At 36.5% G+C, this 14,870-nt stretch overlaps 1 protein-coding gene across 2 annotated transcripts in view; it reads left to right on the plus strand.

Annotated features, from left to right (window-relative positions):
- The window catches only part of cdh22 (cadherin 22), a 206,670-nt gene that overhangs the window by 44,443 nt on the left and 147,357 nt on the right, over positions 1 to 14,870 (plus strand). Inside the window, exon 2 of one of the 2 annotated variants that reach the window (XM_082136387.1) lies at positions 14,071 to 14,178. The exons of the other annotated variant lie outside the window; for it this stretch is intronic. The gene's annotated coding sequence lies outside the window, so the exon portion shown is untranslated. The remainder of the gene's footprint in view (positions 1 to 14,070; positions 14,179 to 14,870) is intronic. 2 annotated transcript variants of the gene reach the window in all.

Below are 14,870 nucleotides of genomic sequence, written 5' to 3' on the forward strand. Positions count from 1 at the left end.
AGTAGGTTTTTGGCAGAGGATGGCTTTATTATTACCCAGTGTTGATTTTTGCAGTATTGTGAATGTTTCTGTATCATTGGCACTATCAGACAAAAAAAAAAAAAAAAAAAAAAAAAAAAAAAGTACACTCAAACCTTCAGGCCTGGTCAAATAAAGCAATAAGTCACCAGAGCTGTATTTTACAGTGATTTTAATACGGGTAAAGGGTGTTCTAAACATGGCCGTAAACCCTTTTAACTGTGGTAAAATCACTTTCTTGACTTGTTTGCTGCTTTTAGAAATCAATGGGCAACTATAATGTGATTAAAAGATGTTGAAGTTTAATAAATAGATTTGTTTATTTATACATAAAAAAAAATGTTCTGACACCAAATTTTGATTGGTTGAACTGACTATACTGTATTATTTTCTTATTTTTACACATGCATGTAATGCATGTTTTATTTATTTATGTTTTATTTATATGAATAATAATAATGATGAATGATGATGATAATAAAAAAATAACAACAAACAATTCTTATTATTTTATAAAAACATTTATGCAATATGATTAATTATCTGCATTACTTTGGCACAAGTTTATTTATTTATTTAAAATAATAATAATAATAATAATGAGGATGATAGCTAATAATTCATAACAAACAATTATTATGAATTATTATTTTTATGCACATGCATATGATTAATGATCTGCATTACTTTGGCATTAGTTTAGTTTTGATGTATTTATTTTTATTATAATAATAATAATTACTTATTTTAATACTTTACTTATTTTATTTATTTATTATTTATAATAATGGTATATTATATTATTTTTAAATAAATAAATAAAACTATTTTATTTTATAATACATTTAAAAATAAGAATTTTCACTTTATTGAACATTGGAGTCATGCAGCATATTTCTCTGTAATATAACTAATGTTAAATATGTGGTAAAATTGCTGTCTGTCTGTTTGTAAGGCCATGTTGGTGGTTAAAGTCAAAGACAAAACCATAGAGGCAACCAGAAAATAAGAACAATGAATATTCAGGAGTCAGTCGCCATGAGCGACCCCTCCGCAAACCTTCAGAGGCACAGACAGACTGAATGTGAAATGCAGAGGAGATGGACGGCTAAAAAAGAAGAGTCTTTGAGACATAGAGAAGGGAGCGGGATGATTGTTGGGGTGTGTATGTGTGAGTAAAGCTGAAGAAGGCCTCGGCCGAAGGGTTGTATGGTGAGTGTTTATCCCTCACTGCAGCTGCTTTCTGAAGCATCACCTCAGGAAGAGACATTAAAGCACGCTGATCTCCTAATACACACACACACACACACACACACCGCGGGGTTGTGCACGGATGCTATCGTCTTCGAGCAGACAATCCTGCCCTCCGGTTCTTCAGTTACAGCTCTGATTAAGAGATTAAATCACTTCTAAATCTGTGTTTTATTGTGCCAGTGCACATCTTTCTCAACCTCTCTAACGGTTGGCCGGGAGTTTGCCCTCTTTTCATGAGCCGCCCTGATTTCTGCAGCTTTGCATGGAAAATCTGTTTACATGGTGCCGCTACAACACTTTTCTTTAATTTCGTCTGTGAATCAAAAAAAGTTTGGACTTTATAATTCTTGTGTTCCAGTTCCAGATGCCGTCGGTTTGTTCATTTTAAAGAATGTACTCTTTTCCATATAACGAAGCACTGAAAACTACATCTGAAGCTGTTAGAGACAGAGCACTGGACATCATAGCTCTCAAATGTCATTCACAATCTTGGCACGACTTATTTAAAGAGGAAGGACCTGTAAATAATTTCATTTAAATATATTATTATTATAGAAAATATTATTTTCTAATTGAAGGCGTTAGAAGTCAAACCAAAGTCTGAAGTAAGTTATTAGACTAATGCTTACTGAAATGTTTCTTTTTTCAAGAAGGGCATTTGATACAGTTTCAAATGTGAAGTGAGAACTTTTGGCGCTTTTCCACTGCATGGTACGGTACGGCTCGGTTCGGTACGGCACGCTTATGGCACATTTCCACTGCATGGTACGGTACGTTACGGCTCACTTTAAATGGTACCACCTCTGTTGAGGTTCCAAGCGTACCGTACCGATACTAAAATGTGACGTGCAAACACTGCAGATCACTGATTGGTCAGACAGAATCATCACTACCAGCGTCATCATATTTACAACACGAGACACTAAACCCACTAGATTTAAATAACCAGTAGACAACAGCCAACACAGCGCCTGTTTTAAAAGTATTTGCTTCAAAAATGCTTTAAAAAAAAAGAAATGGCTGAATCGTGGTCAGTGGACGAGGTGCAGACGTTCCTCTCGTTGGTTGCCGAGGAGCGGATGGGGAAACACGGAATGAAAAATTAGTATTTAATATGATGATGTCATGGCAGTAGAGACGGCAACTATAACGATCAGTCCCACCCACTTTGAAGCGGTACTACTCTGCAGTGGAAAAGCAAACGAGCTAAAGCGAACCGAACCGTGCCGTACCGAGCCGAGTCGTACCACGCAGTGGAAAAGCGAAGCGAGCCGAACCGTTCCGCGCCGAGTCGAACCGTACCGAGCCGAACCGAGCCGTACCATGCAGTGGAAAAGCACCATTTGATAAAAGAAATTAAGGATTGAAATAGCCAGTCGTTAGTAATTAATAATGCAGACAAAAGAAAAGCACATTTAGAGCCATAACCAGGCCAGAGAGGTGTGAATGTGTGCAGGAGAGACTGAGACTGAATGGGGCTCGTTTGCACCACAAAACAATAGAGACAATAGACTGAATAGAGGCTTAGAAGATGACAATAAACATCAGTTTGCATTTTAGAGTCTAATCAAAATAAAGTTATATGACACGATCTTTAGAAACATTTAATTAAATACAGAGTTTTAGACTTATCATCTTCAGATTTGAAACATAACATGGTCAGACATGTGGCTTTAGCTGCAGTGCATTTCTAGATTGATACAATTCTAACTTCAATATTATTTTACAATAATCTGGCAAGTGTCAGCTTTCAAATGAGACCATACTTGTGCTTTTAGTACAAAGGGTTCATGAACTGTATCTGTTTTAGTTTGGGTATGCCATTCCTGGGCATTTTTCAAAAGTGGGGGGTGCAGGCTAACAGGTTAAACAGCCAGATACCGTGAATGCTCGTACTTTCTCCTAAGAACCAGATGCTTTTATCCAAAGAAACTCAATTCTGCCTCCAAGAAACCACCTTAAAACAATTTTTCCCTTTGATGAGATTTTTTTATCTCCTATTAAATCCACCTCATAAAGTTGTTCACTGATCACAACTCAAGCTATAACGTGTAAAAACACGTCAAATGTGCTTCACACTTTTCGTCGGCTGCAAACCTGATGTGTTTACACTGGAAAAATGACGTTGAACTGTTTATTTGGGTGCTTATTTGAGTAAGTAACAGTGCAGATATGGAAGCTCTCTCATTCTGTAATGCTGTGCGTTTTGGAAAAATCTCTAGTGAATCTTGTCTGTAGTCTGTTACTGATGTCTCTGAAATGCAACGAGATGCGAAGTCAGCGAATTGGAGGCTTGAAGCACAATACTTACTGACACTTACCTGTATAAAGCTTGCAAATCACTTTCAAAGCACACACATTTCATGCATGTGTGTGTGTATGATCTGTGTGCATTTGGATAAGAAGAAAAACCTCGAAACTGCCCTTGCAACTCCGTAAATGTGATGCATTTTAGAGTGAAATGAGAACTAATATTAGGCAAGACTTCATTATAATGATTGTAAATTGATTTTATAGTGAAAATGGGCCGTTCTGCTTCAAAATAGAGACTTGAATTTGGCTATTGCTTGTTTTTGTGCAGTGGACCCACAAAGGTTTAGGTTATGTCAAGGAAAATAGAGCAAATTATTTATATGTTAATGAAACATTACTAACACATTTTCATGTTCTTTATAATAACATGCAGTGATGAATCATTCACAATAAGAGCAGTCTTTAGAAGTAAATAGGGTCATTAATGATTTCATGTTGACTTAAACTGTGAATGTTGTTCCTCACTTTTTTATTGTCTTTGTCATTTCACAGATTTCTGCTCTGTTCACTGCAGCGACGTGTTCCTCATGTAAATAGCTAGCATTACATGCATCAGAAGGTTATTTGTTTCCCTTTCTGAATGCCAGATATGCATGGAATTGAGAAACTCACACACGGCACAGAATGCAGATTTCCTTTCTTTCCCAAATAATCAGGCCTCATAAGTGATGCACGTTTCCTTTCTAAACGACTCAGCTTACAAAACATGCAATAAGACACTTGTTTTGTTAGTGCCATGGTGAGATGGGTAACACATTACAATAAGGTCCTATTAGTTAACGTAAGTTAATGCATTAACTAATATGAATATGCCCCTATTATTATTTATATTTTTTTGTGAATGTAAAAGGTTTGCAAAGTTTCAAAGATCAAAGTGCACGATAAATGGAGTTATTATCAAAAAAAAAAAAGAAAAAAAAGAAGTGATTTTGAACTCTGAAACGAGTCATCAGTAATTCCAGTCTCACTTCTTGCTCAAACCTAGGTAGGTTTGGAACAAATTTGCATAATACCAGCATGTGGTCTTCATTGGCTGCTGTTAACAACATCTACTTTGCTCCGCCCTCAAACACTGTTGTATCTGAGACTGGAAGAGTTTGGTTCATGTTGTTCATGTCAAGAAGACGCTGTTTTCTGCTGCTGCAAATCCACTGTGATGCACTTCCAAAGGATGAGATTGATACAGTTAAACCCACACCATTGTTACTGTTCGTATAGCACTGTGTTTCAGTGCTGAGGAAGATCCAGAGTTTAAACTGAAATATGCCAATGGGTGTTTGATTTTCGACACATGCTGTAAGCAGTCGACCAATTACAACAGACTGGGCCATCTGACCAATCAGAGCAGAGACCAATCACAACAGACTGGACCATCTGACCAATCAGAGCAGAGACCAGTCACAACAGACTGAGCCATCTGACCAATCAGAGCAGAGACCAATCACAACAGACTGGGCCATCTGACCAATCAGAGCAGAGACCAATCACAACAGACTGAACCATCTGACCAATCAGAGCAGAGTAGACCAATCACAACAGACTGAAACATCTGACCAATCAGAGCAGAGTCGGCTCTTGGAAAGGCGGAGTTTAGAGAGACTGAATCCTTGTTTGAACCGTTTCAGACACTGTAAGAAAAGAGCTGATGCTGAAATGTAGATTATGAAAACATTGAAGTGTTTTTGACCTTGGATGCATGGAAACCTGTTGCAGGAGACTCCAGAACAAAATTAGGAACCTTTAAAATAGTATAATAGGACACTTTAGTGAAAAAAAATACATTAAAAAAATGCTTTTGTTACAGTATTTATTAATCTTTGTTAACATTAGTTAATAATTGTGCATTAGTAAATGTTGGAATTAACATTAACTAAATGATAAAAGCACTGTTCATTGTTAGTTCATGTTAACAAATGTACTTAACCATTGAAACCTTATAAAGTGTTGTGTGCAAGCTGTTGTAATACTATTAGTATTTCTATAAAAAGTACACATATATCACAGTCAGAAGAATCTGTTTCCCAGAAGAGCACGATCCACATCCCGTTTGACTGAGTTCGCTCGGCGCTCGCTGCACAACGGCACAAAGACAGTTACACAAAATGCTTGTTCTGTCACAATTTGGCAGTGACACAAGTTCACACAAAGTTAGATGTAATGGGAGAACTGTGTGGGAGAGGCCGTATCTCTGGGCTTTTTCTCAGACTTCACTGGCTCTCAGTATTTTAGCACCTCTGTCTCCATGACGACTTTACGAAAGGCACCTCTCCACTCGCTAGATCTGGCCTTGCTATTAGAGCTAACACAATAGCCCATTAGAGAGTGGCTGATCGTGTGTGTGTGTGTGTGTGTGTGTGTGTGTGTGTGTGTTTGACTGTTATAGCAGCAGGGATCTCTGATATATATTCAGCAAGGTTAGCAGGTTGGGCGTGGCTATTTTCATAAATGCTTTGTTAGTTAAATACCAGATGGAACTAGATTTGCATTTCTTGCAGGAAGCAGCAGTGCATTCAAGGCAGCAAAAGGAAAGTTTTAGGTAAGTTGAGGCTTTTAGCTTTGAAATGTCACATCAGACATCAGCGACTTGTGCAATATTCTTCTTATACGTCGATTATCGATGAAAAATGGCTTAGATTTCAGTCTCACACAAGCCTTGGAATATAACGCATGAGCCTTATGATAAAAGTTATGATACTTTTATGGTTATTTGTTTTCATTTTTGAGTCCTGGTGACTAAATCCTTGTTGTTCAGAAAACATCAGCGAGAGCATTCTTCATTCTTCTGTGTTTGGCAGAAGAAAGTAAGAAATGACATGAGGGCAGAGAATGAGATGGAATAGAGTTTGTACAGAATGTTTTGGAGAATATAAATAAATAAAGTGTTTTATCTGTGGCTTCTGGTGTTTGTTTAGGAATTGCAGCATCTGTATTGTTTCCTCTGGGTGGCCAAACTGCACTTAATAGTTGTTGATAATGTGTAAATCTGTCATGATATACTTGTGTATTACTAGTACACTACCGTTCAAAAGTTTGAGGTTGGTAGGATTTTTTTATATTTTTGAAAGAAGCCTATTCTGCTCATCAAAGGCTGCATTTCAATACAGATACTGGTCAAAAATACAGTAAAAATAGTGAAATATTATTACAATTCAAAATAACTATTTTCTATGTGAATATATTTTGAAATGTAATTTATTCCTGTGATCAAAGCTGAATTTTCAGCATCATTACTCCAGTCTTCAGTGTCACATGATCCTTCAGAAATCATTCTAATATGATGATTTGATGCTCAACAAACATTTCTGATTATTAATAATGTTGAAAACAGTTGTGCTGCTTCAGAGTTTTGTGGAAACTGTGATGGATTTAATTTTTTAGGATTATTTGATGAATAGAAAGTTTAAAAGAACATAATTTATTTGCAATAAAAGTCTGTTAAATGCCACTTTTTTTAAAATCAATTTATTGCTTAATAATACTCTGTAAGTTTTAATTTTTGAATGGTAAAGTAGGCCTATGTTATTGAGCAAACTCATTAATTGAAAAAGTTTAATGTTAACAAATTAAACACTCCTTTGGATTTGTTAATTGCTAATGGTCTATAATTGAATTAAATTGAATAAACGAATGCAACTCTTTTTGGAAGGAACAAATGAAACATGACCTTTTCTAAATGACTCATTTTTTAATGAGTAAACATCGCTTCAGGTTTTTAAAATAATTAAGTAAAACAATTACTCCTAAAGAACAATGAAATAAATTAAAAGCAGTGAGTGATTTTCTAATTTTTCCTGTCACTATTGTCATTTTGATAAATCTTAAGCCCATAATAGCAGCATTACGCTGTTGACATCACAGTGACATCATGAAGATTTCACAATGAGCAGCTTAGTTGATACTTATCATGTTATGGTTGTACGTTGATCTCTTTTCTTTCAAAAGCTTATGTAAAATGAGATTGTTCATGATCTGGCGTGCGAGTCAGTGCCTCCTCTAGTTTATATATTCAGGGCGGTTAAGAGGTTGGGCGGGGGATATTTTTGTAAGTGCTTCGTCTTGACAAAGTTGGCGTGATTAGGCTGTAGTTAAAACATAATTAAAAGTGCTTAAACAGAGGCAGAACGGTCCCGGAGGAGGCGGAGAGGACCTCAGGGGGAACAGCGAGATAGTGATTAAATGAAGTCTGTGGGTTATCCAATCCGCCGGGTGAACAAAGCGATACAGCTCCTCTTCTAGTCTGCCTCTCTCGCTCTTTGCTTCGCTCTGACAGCAAAATATATGTAATGACTGTGTTTTTTTAACCCACTTTAGTTCCCCCCGATTCTCTTCAAAAGACTGACATGGGTGTGCGAGGAGATTTCTGTCATTTATCAGCGTCCGGGAGTGAGAGAGAGAGGCCAGCCTGCCATTTTCTCCCTGTTCCATTAACAAATTACCTCCCCTCCCTACGCTGCGATTAGATGTACATCCCGAAAATTAATTTGCCTCTTAGTAAGAAAACAATTAAGTAGACTCTATTGTGAGACCCTGAATGTGTGTGTGTGTGTGTGTGTGTGTGTGTGTGTGTGTGTGTGTGTGTGTGTGTGTGTGTGTGTGTGTGTGTGTGTGTGTGTGTGTGTGTGTGTGCGTGTGTGTGTTTTCCAAGGCCTTAGAGGATGAGAAATGGGAGTGAGTCACTCTGGAGTCTGATGAATGTAGGATGTGTTCACTTGTGAAGGAAGTAAGAAGAATGGCCGTTCGCACGGATAACACATGTAGTGCATGTGAATTATCTTATACAACACTGACACAATGATGCTCATTTCACAGCTAATTAGGCCCACTTTGATACATATATATAAAATGTAGAATAATTGTTCTTGTGTTAACGCTTATCATGCTAACTAAGCGAGTGAGCTAACTGGTCATGCTAACTGAACATGCTGAACTGAACCTAGATTTTGTTTTGGGGTTGATATTTTCGGCTCTAACATCGGATTGAAGTTGCTTTAGACAGTGTTGGGTTACTTACAGCAAATTGTTGTAAAAATGTTATGCTTCTCATAATTTATACAATCAGTGAATCAGATGAATGAATCTGTGAATCAGATGAATGAATCTGTGAATCAGATGATTGAATCTGTAAATCGGATGATTGAATCTGTGAATCAAATGATCGAATTGATGAATCGATTGATTTAATCGTTTGAATGAAATTATTTGGGTCCAAATTATTTGCTTAAATGAATCAAACTTTCTAACTCATTCCTTGGCAGTATGTTTAAGTATACTAAGCAGGTATATAGTGAACAGACACTAAGACTAAAATCATAAAAAAATAAATAAACTAACTAAATCAAAGTATAAAAATTCCTTTAATTTCTTAAATCCTTAATTCATAAATAAATAAAAAAATATGTTTTATTCCAACTAGTTGCATATGCAAATTTCTCATCTTCATTTAGTTTAATTTGATGTACTAAGACTAAAACTGAAATACAAATGTATAAAAATCTATATAGACTTATGTAGAAAAAAAAGCACTACAAAATAAACAAAGCTTTAACTAAAATTAAATCAACACAGAAAGAATAATAATAATAAAAAAAACAATAATATTTATTAAAAGTATATAAGTATCTCAAATATACTACAGTAAAATTGGCACTGCATAAGTTTGTTTTGGTGTAAATTTGCATCAGTAATAAACAAAAAAGTGGGTATAAAGTGCAGTGAAGTGGGTATAAAGTGCTATTGCTTGGAATTAGTTACTCCTGAATTGCTTGTAAAATGTCTGATAATGAGCAAATAATGCAGAGTGTTATGTTTAGGCATATATCCAGATGTGTGCTGTGTTCAGGAGTTTGGATTGCACTGTTGGAAGTCTTCAGATCATAGTTCATAAGCGACCTGCGGGGATTTGGATGCGAACAACATGTCGGACAGATTTTGTGAGTGAATTTGAGCCATTGTTTTATTTGCATAATTCCTTTAGTGATTGTGGTGGTGAAACAACACATAAACCGCACTATGGACGAGCTGAATCCCCCTCAAGTGGGCCGCTGTTATTCAGAGGTGTATAGTGGGGGAAGGACTCGCGAGCTGAGAAGATTACCGCTCTGAATCCCGGCGCCGGCGCCAAATCAAGTCAAGGGTTTGCCACACAGAAAATGTTGCTGACTCTTCGGGATTACTGGTGAGACCCACCCAGCGCTCGCAGGCAATGTGTGTGTTCACCATCTGTCAGTTTGTTGTAATTGATGATGCATCATAATCTGATGCACGGAAGGTATTTATCTAACGTTTATTAATTTGTGCTCCGCTAATGTAACCTAATCATGTGGTGTAGGACATGACGAGGAAACTATATTAATGTGTCAGTGAAGTGAATGTGTTCAGTTTTATTTTTTATTTAAAGGCCGTTGGTGTTGTAATATATCAAACATGTTACTTACAAGTGATTTCTCAGTGCTGGATCAACGTTCTTATCAGATTTTAGGGTTAAGCTTATGGCTGGGGTTAAGAGCTTAAACAACGTTATTATCATTTCCCTTTGATTGATTTAAAGAGTAGTAAATGGTTAGGAATCGTTTGCAATGGTTCAATTTATGGTTCTTTGACCAATGCAAATGTTGTTCCAAGACCAACAAGTGATTTTGGTAAGTTGTCTTAAGTTACATGCAGGTTTTTGATCATCTGATTGAACTTTTTGCCAATTTTCACAGTCAGATTTGAAACTTTCCATGCATGCACCCTGTCTCCCAACAGTCTTTGCTTCATACTTGAATTTATAGTTGACTAGTTATTGAATGTACAGAGCATTCGGATTCTGCAATTGGGTTTAATTTAATTCAGGCCGATAGAAACCTGTGCATGTAAACAGTTAGTTGCACAAACATATATCCTTGGAGATTCATGTGCTTCCATGCAATATGCAAAAAGAGAAGTTTATTTAAAAGGAATGAGTGCGGTTTTCTTGCGAAAGTAATGCTGATTAATTGAATTAGAAAATAAAATGCATCCCTGAGTAACTGCAAAGATGGTTTCGAAACATAAATTGCACTTTAAACACAGTTCTGAATGTAATCTACAATATGTCTTACTATTAATTAAATGCACATCTAATCACACAAACTCATTATATATATTCTTTTTTAAGTTTTTACTCCTTTCCTGCATGTGATTATAGTGAACATGGGATATGAAACCTGCTTGAATTGTTCTTGAAATGCAAATTTTGTTGGATATTGCATGTGATTTTTCTTTTTTTGTTATAATCATTATGCATTGGCCTTGAAAAACATGCAGTACTCTGTTCATTCCCCGTTTCTGTATTCCACTCGTGTACGTCTATGCTCTATAGAATTAGAATGCTGTCAAAGTCTATTAACTCACATATAATTGTACCTGTAGGCCTCACAAAAATACCTTTTACATTAATAGGTGGTTTCGTCCACACAGCAGTCTCTTTCTCATACTGTGGAGCCCACGGGCTTCTGTTTTTACCACAGTTTCATTGGCGTGTTATTGTTTGTATAAGTTTAATTATATCATGATTCCCTCATTTATTGACTTATTACCGATTTCGCTATTCAAATGTAGCATGAGAGTGAATTAAAGGATGGCAGATTTGTCGCTGTGCATGACAAGCATCAGAAAGCATCTGCAAAAACTAATTTAAACAAGATACAGTGATGCCAAAAGTAACTTAAATCATACTGAAAAACAAATGAAATGTCTGAAATGATTGCATTAGATGATAAAATATGTCATTTCTGGTAAAGAAGACACTTTTCTTTCAAAACACCCACTAAAAATCCCCAGTTGAATGATGACTGAGCAAAAATGCTGAAGAAAAGCAAAGTAAGCAAAGATCCTGCAGAATTGTTTTGATATTTTGTTATTGTATGCAATGACATGCAGACATTTCTAAGCGAGTCTGAAGTGTCCCAGTGCATTTGGGTCTGCTGTACTTCATATGATGAACGTTTGTTAGCAGGAACTATGTTGGTAAACTCAAGTTCAGCTAAGTGGCTTTTAGTTTGATACTTCTAGAGAGTCTTTAGTGTCTGACGTGTTTTGATTGCTGATTTAGATCCTTTCACATCAGCGATGAAATTTACCACTATAATTACACCATCTAAAGCTTTTTGACAAGATGCCCAGAAATAAAAATCTGCACAGTGCAATAAAACAAGAGCTGTGTGGTAGTTTCCCGTTCAAGCATGATTTCAAAGGAGGAGTCCTGACAACTGAAGGACCTATACGGCCCACTCGGGAATCCAATCGCAGGGATAACTGGGGCAGAATCCTTGTAAAGTGGTTTTGAAAAGCCGCCGCTCAGTGCTTGTCGCACAAAAAAAACAAAAAACAGTGCAGAGCTTCTGGATTCGATATTAGATATATAACAGAGTGGCTTGTATCAAATAGGTTTGATTACATACTAGATTCTCTGCATATTGAAAAGATGCAATATTGTTTTTCCTTATTAAGGAATAGTTTGTCGTTCCAAACCTGTGCTTTTTTTTTTTTTTTTTTTTATGTAAAATGCAACATTGAATTTTAAAGTCCCCTTGCAGTCAATCATTTTATCCCTGAAAACTCATCTTTGATAATCAAAATGACATATTTAAAGTTTTTTTTTTTTCCTGTGAAAATAATTTCTTTGTTCCTTAAAATAGCTTGAATGTATCTCCACACCCTTGGTTCATTTAGTATACGTGGATCTATGAATATGCTAATTGGTCTCCGCCTCCACTCAATCACAGCTCGGATTACATGATCCACTCAGGCAATTTTACTGTGGTAAACGCTGCACATTGGCAAATGTAAATATTGGTTAAACTCAGCCATATACTATGTTTGAACCATAAACAGATTCAGAGGAAGAAGAGGAAAAGTGAATTATACAGGCTCGTCTACAAGTTGATGTATCAGAATATTAATGAGTTTTATGTATAACTTTCTACAACATCAGACACATAATGATAATTGATTTGACTAGCCTTTGTCTTGACTACATTATCAATCAGCTAATAATATGCTGCCATGTTCCCGTTCGCCATCTCAGAGTCAGACACTTGCTTTCTAAACATCAGCATCCTTAGAAACACTTTGAATCATATAAATCACATCATAGAAAGTCAGTGGAGATAAGCCCCGCCCTCTTGTTCACGGGATTGGTCACATGTTTGTGACGGTGGGAAACGTTGAAAATATACATTAAGATGTTTATTTTATTACATTTTGTTTACTTGCGGCAGTAAGTTTCTCCCGAATTTACCAGGAAGTTATCATTCCAGCGCGACACACCGAGTCCCGTCTGTTTACTGAAGTCTGTTGTGACCGGTATCGTCATAAAGCTCTGAGTCTCCTGCACAACGCTATATAACCCAAATATGGGCATTTCTTTTCTATCAGTAACCAATCGTGAATGTCCAAAGGGGGATTTAAAGCTAATGACGAAATCTCATTTAGATCTTTAAATGCCGTTTTCTCAAAATGAGTTTTTTGTCATTCTCCAGTACAAACATCTCAGCCCATGTAGCACCTGTGTACACCAAACTCTCCAGTTATACACTTAGCAGTATTCTGAGGATATTTTCAGAGGGATTTGTTAATAAATTATTCCTGGCCTGATTTATGTGACATCTCTTTAAAAAAATATGGCAAAAATCGATTTTTTAAGGCTATGGACAGTATATTTTGATTTCCTAGGTAATGAAAGCATATATCCTGAAATCCCTCTGAATTTTTTTTTTTCATCTTGTGTGTAAACAAAATTAAAAAAGAATTTTGCACATGGCTTTATCATATGTTAAGATCTATCTACCGAAAATATATGCAAAATCGTGCATATTTAATGAGATAATGCCTAATTTGCATAATTAAACATACAAATTTCAAAAACGTGTAATACATTTTTTTTATACTTGTGTAAGTAATTAACTGAGGAAGTCTCATGGTGATATCTATTATTTACAAATTTGACCCTATTCACCTGTAGAGTCTCGCCTTAAATCATGAATACTTTTTTTATCAGCGCATTAAAAACACCACATAGACATACAGTTTAAACATCATTCAAAACTTGATTTTCACCACAGGGGTCTTTAAAGTATTTACATTTACATTTATTAATTTAGCTGACGCTTTTATCCAAAGCGACTTACAATTGCTATATATGTCAGAGGTCGCACGCCTCTGGAGCAACTAGGGGTTAAGTGTCTTGCTCAGGGACACATTGGTGTCTCACAGTGGATTCGAACCCGGGTCTCTCACACCAAAGGCATGTGTCTTATCCATTGCGCTACCACCACCCTTTTTCATATCAAAAATGTTTCAACCTAAAAAATACACATCATAAAAGTAGCAAAAAAAGTATTCATGTGCTTGTGCTCCTCAGAAGACTTTAGTGTGCAAGTCATATCGACCACTCACTTTTACTATGTATATTTCTATAGTTTTTTTTTTTTCTTATTTCTGTTTTTGTTTTCTTTTTTTAAGACTGACTGTAAACCATCATTGTATGGAAAAGAGCCGCATGAAGATTCTGCAACGATCTACTTTTGTGTTCGACTGAAAAACAGCATATAGACCTGGACCAACATGAGGGTGAGTGAATATTAGAATTACATTACAATAGCTTGATTTCTAAAGGGGGCAGATTGAGTTCCTGTCTGTGAATGTGCCAGTGTGGGAGTTTGTCTGTCTTCATGAAAACATTCAGATTCGTGTGTTAGTGAAAAGACACAGTGAGGTGAGAAGCTCTATAGATAGCCTTGATGTCAGTTGCGGTGCGCAGTGGAAGCCTTGTCACTCTTTTCTCATTCTGACTGAATGCTCTAACTCGAGGACATCCGCACGTGTGTGTCTTGCAGGCGCTCTGTGAGGGATGGCAGTATTGTTGCACTGTTTATTTACTTCATTTTCCTCATGGAGCGTATAATGTTCCACACGCACATTTTGCAAACCAGTCCTCTACACAGTTTGTCATTGAACAGCGCTGTCAGTCCATGAGGATAATGTGATTGCATTCATAGTCCTGAAAGCAACTTTCAGTGTGTACGGTATAATTTGTGCAGTTCAAGGTCCTTCCATCCATCCATCCATCCATCCATCCATCCATCCATCCATCCATCCATCCATCCATCCATCCATCCATCCATCCATCCATCCATCCATCCATCCATCCATCCATCCATCCATCCATCCATCCATCCATCCATCCATCCATCCATCCATCCATCCATCCATCCATCCATCCATCCATCCATCCATCCATCCTTCCGTCCGTCCATCCATCC

This window comes from Leuciscus leuciscus (genome assembly GCF_965113295.1).
Source record: "Leuciscus leuciscus genome assembly, chromosome: 14".
NCBI classification, from domain to species: Eukaryota; Metazoa; Chordata; class Actinopteri; order Cypriniformes; family Leuciscidae; genus Leuciscus; species Leuciscus leuciscus.